The sequence below is a fragment of the Octopus sinensis genome, linkage group LG5 (assembly GCF_006345805.1).
Source record: "Octopus sinensis linkage group LG5, ASM634580v1, whole genome shotgun sequence".
Taxonomy (NCBI): domain Eukaryota; kingdom Metazoa; phylum Mollusca; class Cephalopoda; order Octopoda; family Octopodidae; genus Octopus; species Octopus sinensis.
The window spans coordinates 62,568,033-62,583,384 of NC_043001.1; the positions used below are offsets into that span (position 1 = coordinate 62,568,033).

The 15,352-nt window shown below is 35.2% G+C and overlaps 1 long non-coding RNA gene across 1 annotated transcript in view; it reads right to left on the reverse strand.

Annotated features, from left to right (window-relative positions):
• Positions 1-6,639: 6,639 nt before the first annotated feature.
• Positions 6,640-15,352, reverse strand: part of LOC118763321 — a 40,551-nt gene continuing 31,838 nt past the window's right edge. The window contains exon 2 of the long non-coding RNA XR_004999064.1: positions 6,640-8,176. This is a non-coding gene — a long non-coding RNA (uncharacterized LOC118763321). The remainder of the gene's footprint in view (positions 8,177-15,352) is intronic.

The following is a 15,352-nucleotide window of genomic DNA, read 5'->3' on the forward strand; positions in this document are numbered from 1 at the left end:
TTATAGGGCTGTATATAAATGAACAGCAGTTGTGAAGCAGTGATGAGGGAGAAACACAAATACACACACTTAGACTTACATATATACATCCATATGTATACAATTGATTTCTTTCAGTTTCTGTCTACAAAATCCACTGACAAGGCTTTGGTTGGTCTGGGGCTATAGCAGAAGACACATGCCAAGTCACCACACAGTGGGACTGAACCCAGGACCATGTGTTTTGGAATGAGGTTTGTTACCACACAACCACACCTGCACCTATGTATGTGTGTGTATGTGTGTATGGGTGTATATATGTATGCATGTATATATGTGTACATATTACATGTACATCTATATATATATATACATCTACACATATACATGTATACATATACATCTATATCTATAGAAATACATGTGTACAAATACATGTATACATATACAGCTATACATATACATGTATAGATATATATCTATATATATATATACATCTATATATATACATGTATATATATACATCCATATATATATATATATATATATACATGTATATATATATATACATCCATATATATAGATGTATATATATATACATCCATATATATACATGTATATTACACATCCATATATATATACATGTATATATACACATCCATATATATACATGTATCAATAATACAGTGATTGTTCTTGTCAGGAACAAAAAGATTAGTAGGACTGCTATAGAAGTGCTCTATTGAAAGAGACAAATATATCAAACTAAGGTTAAAGAACAAACAAACAACGACCTTGCATTTGTTTGTTCTTTAACCTTAGTTTGTATATATACATGTATATATATATATATATATATAATATATATATATATATATATATATATATGTGGTGTGTGTGTGTGTGTGGTGTGTGTGTGTGTGTGTATATATATATATATATATATATGTATGTATGTATGTATGCATGTGGAAGAGAGTGTAATTCAGCAGGAGGATTTAAACAACATGCAAAGGTACATGAAGCCCAGTTACAACTACAGCCGGCTATTACCAGTAAAGATTTTAGTTGCCAAGTTTGTACAAGACATTGTAGATCTTTAGCTGGGCTAAAAAGTCACATTCGATCACAGCAGCAGTAACAGTTAAGCTTCGTGCAATGGCCATACTCAATAACGAGGGGGCAGACATAATAATAATAATGTATGTATACACACACACACACAAACATATATAAATTGATAGATAGAACTCAGTGGGCAAACAAAAATATGAGACACTGCCTAGTGCTTTTTTTTTATTTTGATAAGCCTGGTACTTATTCTATCAGTTTCTTCTTGTGAAACCAGTAAGTTATAGGGCTGTATATAAATGAACAGCAGCTGTGAAGCAGTGATGAGGGAGAAACACAAATACACACACTTAGACTTACATATATATATCCATATGTATACAATTGATTTCTTTCAGTTTCTCTCTGCAAAATCCACTGACAAGGCTTTGGTTGGTCTGAGGCTATAGCAGAAGAGACATGCCAAGTCACCACACAGTGGGACTGAACCCAGGACCATGTGTTTTGGAATGAGGTTTGTTACCACACAATCACACCTGCACCTATGTATGTGTGTGTATGGGTGTATATATGTATGCATGTATATATATACATCCATATATATATACATGTATATATATATACATCCATATATATAGATATATATATATATATACATCCATATATATACATGTATATATACACATCCATATATATATACATGTATATATATATATTATATACATCCATATATATAGATGTATATATATACATCCATATATATACATGTATATATACACATCCATATATATACATGTATATATACACATCCATATATATATACATGTATATATATATATATATATATATATATATATATATATATATATATATATATATATATACATGTAAATATAAATTTAAAATAATAAGGGTGAAAAATTGAATATTAATTTGATTAATATCAATTTAAAACCAGTGGTGTATCACATTTAAAAGTCTGAAGTTTCAGAGAAAAAATTATATTATATACATATAAGAGGGATGACCTGTAAGTGGACATCCATTACGCTAGAAGAAGATCCACTATGGTCTTACCATTCCTTTGTTAGTGGTAAGACCATAGCGGATCTTCTTCTAGCAAAATGGATGTCCACTAACAGTTAATCCCTCATATATAATAGTTTCACTTTATTAGTTTCGGTATTAAAGTGAAAGTATTCAAGTGAAAGCATCTGACATTACAATAGAGAGATGTTTTTGTTTCACTTTTAACATGTAATGCTGAAATAGCGGAGAAGATATGATATTGCTGTGGGCTCACCCTAGGCAAGAAGTTAAAAAATTTTTTTGCCCATGACACTACATGGACCCTAAGTAAGGCATGTGTAAAATTTGAATGAAATTGGTTGTGTAGTTCTCAAGTTTTAGGGATTCACACAGACAGAAAGACACACATTCTCAGTTTTATATATATAGATATATAGATGCTCAATTTTAGTACATTCTTCAACTCCTCTTTTAGTTTCTCAACATTCTTTAATGTTTCCATTATCACAAGTTTATCATCTACACATCTGGTGTATATTAAATATTTGAGATTTTGTATTATTCTGTTCTCTACTATGGATAAACAGAATGCTACATATGTAAGTCCTAAGGGAGAAGCTATGGATACTGCATCTGTTATATAAATTACCTTGTGGGCAGTGAAAAGATACTTTAACTGTACATATCATGAGTAGTCTTTTGAATAAGTTTGCAGGTACTGCTATATATTGTTTAAATAAATTTTCAGGTACAGCTATATTTTGGAGTGTTAATATGTTTTCTGTTATGATTTTTATTGTTTATGATGGGATGTTAGTGAACAAACTTACAACATCTAAGATGTAGATAGTACCTATTATATTGGTTTATTTTAAAATTTGTAAAAAATTTCAAATGACCTCGTAATGTATTTCACTGGTGTGATTTCATCATTATGCTATCCATTTGTTTGGTGACTGAATGTGAAGGCATGAAGTTTCAGCATTTGACAAAAGTATCAGCTGCATTAGTTGCTACAATTGAGAGGCTCACAAAGGCCTGGGCAATAATTCACAGCAGTGATTGGAATGATCATCTCTAATGTAAAGTTTCAATGAAAATATTCCAAGCAAATAGTCTTTCTCTAATTTTGTTATTTCAGTATTAAATTTTGATTTCTGTTGCAAAAATCCAATGGCTAGAGGCTAGGGTCTGCAACTACCTGAGATAACAATATAACCTATAATTTCTTTATGGATGAACGAAAATATCTGTTATGAATGTTTATAATGACAAAAAACAGCTGAAATTAATTACATTTTCAGCTGACATGGAAATGGAAATTGGCCAAAAGAAATGTTCATATTTGATTGCTGAACATGGAAAATGAGTCCTCCAAAGCCAAAACTGATACATAGAAGGTCTCTCTATCTCTTCTGTTCCACACAAAGAATGCTACTAATACCCAAGCATTGATGAAAACTTATCATATGACATTGTGAATAATGAATTGTCAACTGAGAATATGACACCAGACTTAGAAAATATGGTAGTCAGAACTCTCCTCTTACAAAACAATGTCCCACAATACATTTGCATAACCTGTGTTGATGCCAATACTTGGGATACTTGAATGGTCTATAGCAGAAATCCACTCCATAGACATTAAAATCTGCAAGAACCTGACATCAAATGGAGATTTCCACAGAAACAATGATAACAAGAAGAAATGAAGGTAGAGTTTTGAGATAAGAGCAGATAGCCTTCAAATGGTCATATAGTATCCCTTAGTATCAGCTAAACAACAACAACAATATATATATATATATATATATATATATAAATAAATGAAAGAATGGAGTCACCCGGAGTTTCTACCCTTGACAGGTCGCTTCAACCGTGTTTTCTGACGTTTTGGTTAAACAAATTTTCCATGCTGACGATAAACATAGGATAGTTCCTTCACCTACTTAAATATATATATATATATATATATATATATATATATTATATATATATATATATATATATATGGTTAGTGAGAGCTATGCGAGCCATGTACAGGGACACTGCTAGTAAGGTGAGGGTTGGCAATGAGTACAGTGAAGAATTCCGGGTAGAGGTAGGGGTCCACCAAGGTTCAGTCCTCAGCCCCCTCCTATTTATCATAGTCCTCCAGGCAATAACGGAGGAATTCAAGACAGGATGCCCCTGGGAGCTCCTCTATGCTGATGACCTTGCTCTAATTGCTGAGTCACTATCAGAACTGGAGGAGAAATTTCAGGTGTGGAAGCAAGGATTAGAATCGAAGGGTCTTAGAGTCAACCTAGCTAAACCCAAAGTCCTAATAAGTAGGAAGGTAGACAAATCACAAACGCCTTCAGGTAGATGGCCCTGCTCGATCTGTAGAAAAGGCGTAGGTAGAAACTCTATAAGATGCACCAAGTGTAAGCTATGGACACATAAGAGGTGCAGCAAAGTCAAAGGAAGGCTAACTAGGAAAATAGTTTTTGTATGTGGCAGATGCTCAGGAGCAATAAACTCTGAAAATGTGCAGAGACCAACTTCCACCACATTCCAGGGAGAAAAACTAGAAATAGTTGATAGCTTCCATTACCTAGGTGACCAAGTCAGTAGCGGGGGTGGGTGTGCTGAAAGTGTAACTGCTAGAGTAAGAATAGCCTGGGCAAAGTTCAGAGAGCTCTTACCCTTGCTGGTGACAAAAGGCCTCTCGCTCAGAGTAAAAGGCAGACTGTATGATGTATGTGTACGAACAGCCATGCTACATGGTAGTGAATCATGGGCCGTGACTGCTGAGGATATGCGTAAACTTGCAAGAAATGAAGCTATATGCTCCAATGGATGTGTAATGCCAGTGTTCGTACTCGACAGAGTGTAAGTACCTTGAGAGAAAAGTTGGACCTAAGAAGCATCAGTTGTGGCGTGCAAGAGAGACGTTTGCGCTGGTATGGTCATGTGACAAGAATGGATGAAGATAGTTGTGTGAAAAAGTGCCACACCCTAGCAGTTGAGGGAACCTGTGGAAGAGGTAGACCCAGGAAAACCTGGGACGAGGTGGTGAAGCACAACCTTCGAACTTTAGGTCTCACCAAGGAAATGACTAGAGACCAAGGCCTATGGAAGTATGCTGTGAGACCTTAACCCATGGCCTCTACCTGGGATGTAGCCTGTCCACTTATGCATCCCTTTCCTTCTTGGGACACAAAACTCTACTTGAGAAGACCTGTTGAGGCAAGTGCGAATCAGAATCAAATTCAAAATTGATCAACATCAATGGAAATTGTAGCTGTGATACCAGTGCTAGTAGCACGTAAGCAAACCATCCGAACGTGGCCGTTGCCAGCGCCGCCCCGACGGGCCTCTGTGCCGGTGACACGCAAAAAGCACCATCTGATCGTGGCCGTTGCCAGACTTGCCTGGCCCTTGTGCCGGTGGCACGTAAAGAGCACCATCCGACCGTGGCCGTTTGCCAGCCCCGTCTGGCACCTGTGCCGGTGGCATGTAAAAAGCACCCACTACACTCACGGAGTGGTTGGCGTTAGGAAGGGCATCCAGCCGTAGAAACATTGCCAGATCAGACTGGGCCTGGTGCAGCCTTCTGGCCTCCCAGACCCCAGTTGAACCGTCCAACTCATGCTAGCATGGAAAGCAGACACTAAATGATGATGATGATACATATATCATCATCATCATTTAGTGTCAACAACATTCCTATGTATCTATGTATCAACAGTGAACTCCTCAGGAAGTATACTCTTTCTGACAACTTCCAAGAGTGCCAAAACAGCCAGACTAAAATACTTCAAAGAAGAGCTGGATGTGAAATGCTCAGCATACCAAAAGAGAATACATGGGTATGTTTCCAAAGACTTTAAAATGACATTAATATTGATATGAAGTGCAGCCTTTCTTGAAGTCATGACCATTATGTCACATCACACTTCAAAGACGACATGTTTGCAATTCAAAACCAAGAGATTGCTACCAAATACCTAATAAAAAGAAAAGAAGCCCTTAGTGCCCCAAGATGGAACCAAAAATATTGATGATACCACATTTCTGTAAATGACATCATGCATGATAGCTGCCCCAAAATGCCATCAAGGTACTACTTCCCAATGTGACATCATGTTGTCACTGAAACAATATACAATATCCCCTGACAAAAGCTCCTGAAATAAATATAGAGAATCCCATTGTTATTGGATACATTCATAAACATCAACAAAGAGAATATGGCTAAACATTCTCTATCAAAACTTCTACTAAATGCAAACATAACAGACCAGATGTTGTTTTGAACAGACAAGGAGAAGTATGAACCATAACAGAGGTCAGCTGCTCTGCTAATGGGAATATCTCTTTGAAAATCCAAGAGAAAGAGGATAACTATGGACAACTGCTTTGAAACGTCTAACTTCGATACTCAGATTATAAATTCATGAGTAAATGCCTAGGTGATAATGTAGATAAGTTAGAGTTTTCAGAAAAAGAAATCAGTCAATTAACTCACACATTTGAAATACTATTTGTAAGTAGAACAGTAAAAATATACAAGACTTTTTGCAAGTTCAAAATGTAAATTTATTTTTGTTACCTACATTCCAACTATGGAACTTTGTACCATTGTTAGAAACAGTTCTTTCCCTTACAGGAAGGCTTCAAATAATTAAAAATAGAACAGAAAGAGAAAACAAATGAAACAGATAGGTGGGTAGGAAAGCAGGCATTGATGGATGCAGGCATGCATGCATGCATATGAACATACATACAAAGCAACAAGTTGCATATTTGGTGTGGGAGACGATTCATCAAAAAGAACTTTGAATATTGTGTCCAATTTTGAATCCACAACTATCAACCCTGTTAAATAACTGCTGAATCTTCAAATGAATTGACTGAAGGTGCTGTTATTTCAAGTTGAATTTTTGTCTCAAACTTAAAATGGCTGAACGTGCTGCATCAACAACAACAGTTACAAAACAGAAATTAACATTGTAAAAAGTAAACAGATTTTCTTTTAGTTGTAGCAATAGATTGTAGCAATAGAAGAAACTGTAAATATAAAATGCATTTTCTTCAAAATTATGAGCTCAATAATGATTTATATAACTGCTAATCATTATAAAAGAGCATAGCATACTAGGACAATCTGCTTCCAATGGTAAAAGATTTTATGGCAAAAATATAATGCCAACAACAAACATTTCTTGAATATGGGAAGAATGTTAATGAATGTAACTTAATCCAAAGAAGAGATGAAATTGTATGCCAAACAGTATAAACAAAAGTGTGAACAATGTTAGAATACCATGAAGACTTCAGTCAAAGACATTCCTACAGACATTATATTGCCTGTTAGCTGGACTACATTACAAGCTAAGGCAACTATTACCACTGTAATAAACACCAGGTACAACCTTAATGATCATTGCAGCAATTATTAGGGATAAATACAGGTGAAAAATGTCCTCAATTATATATTTCATGAAAAAATAACTTAAGCTTTATGTACTAAGTAATAGCTGATAAATAAAACTGTAATGTCAGATGTGTGGCAGCATAGGAGGAACCTGACTTCAATGTAGTTGGACTATAAGAAAGCTTTTGACTATGTTTCCCATTCAAGGATGCTAGGAGTCCTTTGACTCACTAAAGTTCCAGAGAACATAGTCAAAGCCATAACTGACCTCGTTTCATCTAAAGTTAAATACAATGAGAGATAAAATATAGTATCACAAAAGTCTATTCCAAAGAGACAGTCTCCTGCAATGATGTCCATATTTTCAATAAACCACTTGTCATTCATGTTGAGGAAGTTTGAAGGGTATCTTACTGGTTCATAGAGAAAAAAAATACAAAGATTACACACTGCTTCTTTGAAGATAACTTGAAGCTATACGCCACAGAAATGATTGATAAGAAAAAGAGCCTTGACTTCATTACAACATTCTCAAAGGATATAGGGTTAGAACTTGGTCAGGATAGATATTCCTATATGGTTGTGAAACAAGGGAAAACTGTGAACCAAACTACCAGCATCTCCATCAATGAATTGAATGTTTCTCCTGTATCTGATGAGGAATGTTACAGGTACCTAGGGATAGATAAAAACATATCTTACGATGGTACCTGTAACAAGGAATGCATCACGAAGGAATACAACAACTGGATAAGAAAAATATGGACCTTAGAACTCTCAGCATACAATAAAATGTGTTTGTAATACCAGTATTTATACCAACATTTGGGCTACTTGATAAGCTCCAAACCACTGATGTGAAAACCTAAAAGATACAAACCAGCACAAATAATTTTCACGTCAATAGTGACATAGACCGCCTATACCTAAAACAAGAACGAAGAAGCAGAGGTTAAACATCGATTCAGACAGCTTCTGAATGCCACATCATATCCCTTTGCCAATAGCTTTTACCACCAAGTGACAAAGTACATCTATTGATAAAGTTGCCATACATGAGGTAGATAACTTCATGAGATTTGGAAAGCAGCTCCTCAAGAAATATTCCCAGTCTGTTAATCTCAAATACATGCCCAAAAAAGTTGCATGACTCAAACAGCAACAAATCATTAGATGAAAGGATGAGTACAAATCAGCAGATCATGCACAGAATTGTTAGCAGAAAGCTCCAGGATGACAGCAATATGGACCAACAATCATGGACCAACAACCAGATCCCTAACTCTCACTTTGAAGGGCATACATTTGCAATCCAGGAATAAAAAATACCTACCAAATTCTTCATGCACAAAAGGGAAGCTCAGGTGAATAGGGAATTGAATGCATTTCATCTGGTAAACACAGTCCAACGGAATCAATGGCATGCAGGAAACAAAAACAACATTCCCTGCTCCTTGACCCGTGATAACTTTTGCCTTGAGAATGTCATCCATGATGTATTTACATGTACAAATGCACGTTCCCACGGCTTTATCGATTGCATTCTTACCTGGAATCAATTTTTGTAATTTTTTCAAAACTTACACACGCCCTGATACCGTCGGTATCTACATATCAAATTTGAGCACAATCAGATGGGGGATGCCTGAGATCCTAGAAGACACACACACAGACAGACAGAACGCATTTTATATAATAGATATGAAAGAGTAATAGCAGAATACCCTTGTGAAAACCTCAATAAAATGCAAACATAATAAATTAGACATAATGATTTGAAAAGGGAGGAAAATCTATGTACAGTACTGGAAATCAGTTGCCCAGTGAATGTCAACATAAAACAGAAAATACCTCCATTGAACTACTGAGAAACTTACAGTTAGTCTACTTGGATTACAAGTTCAGATTTATATTCGTAATTATTGGGACACTAGGATATGTAACCAACTACCAGAGAGATTAGGGTCCTCAAAACTAGAAAGGAGAAAACTAATTAGAAGACTACAAATACAAGCCATTAATTGAAACTGTCAAAAAAACATTAAAACTTTCCAAGAGTTAAGCATAGAAGTACATATGCACATGTCTAGACATGCAATTGTGTGTATGGTATACACACACATATATATATAATAAAATGACCTATACAACATGCCACTGGATACCTACAAGCAATTGATACTTAAACATCTGCACAAGAGCTACCAAATTGTACCAACCTGAACCTGAGAGATATCTACCTCAAAACTCAAGGTCTTGTCTTTAAACTCAGCTTTCAAACCTTTCAAACCTTGACCACTCCATATAAACTTAAAAGACAATATGGGAAATTTTGCTGCAAACCCTTCCGTTTGCCTCATTTGCTCCTCAAGCTCTGATGTAAGTAGGATTAGTAATGTTAGATTAGAATTCTACCCCACCTTCAATCTAAGATTACACTAAACCTCTGGACTAACATCACTGAAACCATCCAATGGTTTAAATTCTAAGTCCCAAAAGTAAACACGAATTCATTCAAGTAAGTATACACCAATACTATTCCAGTGTATCTCCTATCCTACTTAACAAAGCCCTCATATTTGCACTAAAATAATCTGACCTGACTAGAGGTGATATCAGTATTATCCTGGCAATCCATTTAACTACTATAAAATGCAATGGAAAATTTTGGACCCGCAAGGATACCCCTAACTACTACAACACCCCAATGGAGGAAAGTGACTCAGCTTAAGTTACCCACTTAGTGAGTTGTTACCTGCTCCATTGCCTCCAGGACCAATTCCCTAATATTTTCAGTGGTCTATATAAGGACGACACTCTGTTTGCAATCCCAGACTCTAGTAGCTGTGAGGTAGAACAATTTAGGAACAGAATCAGATTCTTTAAAAACATGAACCTTAGTGTCTCTTTCACTTCTAATATTAAAACTGCTAATTTCCTAAATGTCACTCTAGATTTACAAAACAACACCTATCCATACTATAAACCCCAGGAGAACTTTAATTATGTTAACTTTTCCTCAAATCAACCCGCTCGTCCTAAAATCCATTGGTGACAGTGTGTCTTGTAGGATCTCATCCCTATCCACTATTAAAGAGATATTCAAGCATTATGCTGAATATTACAACAAAATCTGATTAGATCCCTTCTTATATGGAGTGATCCTTCTTCCACTGAACCTGGGACTGCAGATACATCTGCCCCTTTAGATAGAACCTGTACTATCCCCTGTATTCCTCCCTTCCCATATCTGTCCAAATTTTACTGTAATTGCAAACCCAATAGGCACTCCTCTCACCCTGGGATTCTGGATCCCAAATCTGCCACTGCCCATTGAAATCCACACCTCCCTACCCCAAGCCATACTCAGGTAACCCCCTAGAACAGAATAAGTGGACTAGGACATGCAATGTTATCTGGTTTCACCCCCACTTTGCCCTTAATGTTCAGACCAGAGTACCTAAGCTTTCCTTTGTTCGACTTGAAAAATATTTCTCTAGGTCCAGTAATCTGAAGAAAATCTTCAACCCCCAATCTATTAAATTCTCTTACTCTACCACAACCAACACTGCCAGTATAATCCCTCTCTACCCCATAAAAATATCAATCCTAAAACCACTGCAGATACTGCAAATAACACCAGGTTAACCCCAGGTAATCATAACTCCGCAAACTCCACTTTAACACCTTCTAGAATCCTATGCAGCTATAGATGCCCCACCACCTGTCCCTTGGAAAATAGATGCCTCACAAAACATATCGTATATAAATATATGGTATCCACAGGAGATTTCAAATATGTATATATTGGCTTGTGCAGCACAACCTTCTAAGTCAGAGTTGGTAACCACTATATTAGCTTTAAATATCAAGTGAAAACTAACAGCACTTCTTTATCTAGGCTCATTCATAACCTAAAACAAAACTCAGTTTTATACAATTTAAAATGGTCCATCATTACCAATACCAAACCATATAACAGTTATAACAACTAATGCAATCTCTACATCATTGATGTCTTATCTGCTATGCAATGCAATAATGAACGAAGCAACCTAATTCTTAATTGCAAACACAAGTTATGTAATACATTCTTAAGATACAAATAATAGTGCCCTCCCCAATTATTCCATAACTAATCCTCCTGCATTCCCACCCTCCACTTGAAGCTCTTCTTTGTATTTATAACATGAAATTTTGTTATTAGCTACCTTTATATTTTCTTAACTCTGTAATCTTTCTCTCTGCGTGAAGATATGCAGTCATGTACATGCACAAGCACACCTATGGGGATATTATAGGTGCACAGTAAATGAATGCATATGTGCATGGGTATGCAAATGTGTAGTTTTACTGCTAAGTAGCAAGCCACCAATTTAACTCGAACTGTTATGTTCCTCTAATAACAGGGGAATACAACCTTAATCTCCCATCTCACTCTCTTCTCCCTCCTTTCCTTTCTCCTAGCAAATCCACCTTATTCTCACTCCTAAATATTCTTTTCTTTTCTTTTTTTCTGTCTAAATGGATGCAACAATATATTTATTTACCATTAACATAATAGAGTGAACCCAGCTTAATATTCACAATGACCTTCCGCTAAAGTCAGCATCAATCTAACCTAAATTTCCCCTTCTCCCCAATCTCCTTTTCTTTATTCTTAAGAATTTTAGACAATTGCTCATTCCCAAATTCTTTGCCTCTTCCTTCTTTTCTCTTACTGACCATTTTATTTCTTAACACATTTTTCTATTTTGTTATTTTAGTTCTTTCTTCTGGCTTCACCACTCATTTCAAATTATATCTCTGGTGAGTTAACTTGGGATTCTTTAACAACAATGTAACTTTCATATAACTAAACTATCTTTGGCCTGATGAGTAGCCAGTGGAGTTCGCTTCGTTGATCAATTATTATTTCTGCTAGCTAGAAAACATATGTAGCCTGGATTTTACCACCTCCACTCCTATTTGGATATATAACAAAACATATAGTTCTTCATGGATCTAGTTGGATAAAGTTTATTGAAAATTTTAAAATTTGGCACAATAATATACTTTTCCAAGCTGAATCGCTGGAGTTAGTTCACTTTTTCCAGATAAATGCTTTTAAAAAGTTATAAAAGTTTAAAGTTTGATCATTTTCACCTAGTTAGGAAACAGGATTTGGAAGCTGTCATTTTGTGCCTGACTGCACATTTTGTCATCAACATCCTGAAAATAGCATATGTTGTCAATATTTGTAAACAACATGTGTTTTGCAGTTTGAAGCATTCAATATGAATTTAATGTAACAGCATGAACTTAAAAGATTTATCTAAAAACAAAATAGTACTTTACAAGTCAAATATTTTTAAAAAAACAAACATTTTGTTGACCAGTTCATTGAAAGCAAAAGTTAAAAATGCATTCAATCAATTTCTCACACAAATCACAATTTTCATATCTCCTGCGCCACCTAAATTCATATGCTCAATTGTCATCAGATAGGTAAAACAAGTGATTTCAATGTATTTGTCAATACATGCTTTCTCGCAGACAAAAGAGTTCTCATGTTCTACTTGTTTCTATGGAAACAGGCATGAATGTGTCTGTGGCTTACAATTGGCTAAAATTACCAAAACTTTCAAACTTTAATTGTTAATAACTTTTTATTTATTGATCTATAGCGAAATTGATTTTCATATCATTCATCGGCCAATAAAAGTGTACCATTACACTGAATATGAATCAATTTGAACAGAAGTGATGCTGGCAGCCAAACCAACTAGATCCTTCTACACATGCATTGACTCCAAATACTTAAACATTATACACAAAACTACTCTGTCGATGTTGTTAAAATTCCAATAAAAGAGGCTTCAATCTAGATTAGAAACCGGTTCTGCCTGTATTGGCAAGAAACTAGAAATAAACTAATTAATAAAAAGAACATACATACAAACTGGATAGTAGTAGCAGTGGTCAACCAGCTTCTCCCACACTGAGACATTTAAAGAATATACAACAATACCATCACTATCAACAACAAAAAGCAATCACAGTGAAATACTCAGCCTGCTAGAAAACAAAAGCAGCCAAATGATAGCTTCTTCAAACAAAACAGGAGAATATTGAAATATTATAAATTTTGTAAAACTGGTGTGGGAAGATATGATGTTAAGTAGGTTGAAAACATTAACTTTAAAAACAAGCCATTTAAAACAAACACAAAAAAAAGCCTTTTAAATTGGAACTGGAAGTAATTAATACAATAACAGAAAACTAATTTAATGTGTATTGAATTAAAACTCACATACAAAGCTATAAATCTTTTGCTATATGAGTCAGCAATAACATTGTTAGCCTACCATAAGTAACTGAAGTTGTTCAATAAAGACAGGGGTTAAACATTCAGAGCTGAGCTCACAGCTTGAAAAATAAAATTCTGATTCTTTGAAAAACTATCTCACAGATCATCTTAGTTATGAAGTGTTCCACTCTCAATAAATTTACAAAACATCAGAAACAGTTAAAAGATAAACTAGGAAAGCAGTTTGGGGACTCAAAAACCTAAACCTAAAATTCCAAACTTCGTCAGCAGAAACAAGAACAGCAACAGCTGAGAAATTGAAATACAAATCTGCAGAATATAAATGGAAAACACTGAATATATTATTTCAGAGTGTTCCCAAATCAGTCTATTATAACTTCAACCAAAATAACACAAAATCAGTAAAAAACAACCCCTTGACTGAACAAGTGGAAAGTTACTGCAAATCAATTTGGAAAAGGAATGATGGATTCAATAAAAAGGTTGAATGGATGAGGAATTCAAACAGGAATACTGAAAGCATGTGAAACAAAACTTTTATGAAATCAATAGTGCAGTACCAGAAACACACCTGAAAAAGTACCAAACGTTGAATCTCTTGACCCAGATCTTATTACAGGATATTGGTTAAAAAGAATCTCAACCTTTATCAAGAAATTTAACAACACAGTTTGGAAAGAGTATCAAGGGCACACTAAATATATCTATATGTCTGTCAACCATCCGTCAACTTTCTCATCCCCAAAATAGCCAAACCACTGAAACTAAAAGTAGCTAGTCAAAAATTCATGTATAAGATGTACACAGGTTGCCTCAACTTGTTTTCACAGCATCACTGTAACACAAGCAATATTGTAACCACAGAACAAGCTGGAGGGAAGAAGGAAGTGTGGGGATGTATTGAGCACATACTGATTGACAAAATGACACATGAAAGAACAATAAAGATTTGAAGAAACTTACCTACAGTGTGGTTGGACAACCAAAAGCCTTTGATAGTATACCACATGGGTGGATAATCAAGGCACTTGCAATTAACCAAAGTACTATCCACTACCTAACCAAAAAATGGTACATCTTACTTCTTTGAAGTGATAATGAAAACATCAAATCTGACACTATACTTCTAAAAAGGCATCCTTTGGGGCAATAATCTGTCAGTACAACTCTTTGTACACTCACTGAACCCCATGCCTTACCTAATCACAAAACACAGCAACTATAGGAATAGATCCAACAACAGTTTTAACTTTCCTTTGTTGATGACTTGAAGCTGTATGAGCCAAATAATAACCACTTCAAAAACTGGATCTCATAACACAAAGACATTGGAATAAAATTTGATTAGTCTAAATGTGCATTATTGGTGGTAAAATGCAGCAAACTTGTGCTTTCATCTAAGACATGAAACATAAATAACCTAGAAATACAGCGTCTACTCTCTGAAAAAAGCTACAGATACTTGGACAGGATGAGAATCTCAGCTATGATGAACCTATCAATAAGGAGAGAATAAGGAATGAGTACCTCAAGAGGATAAA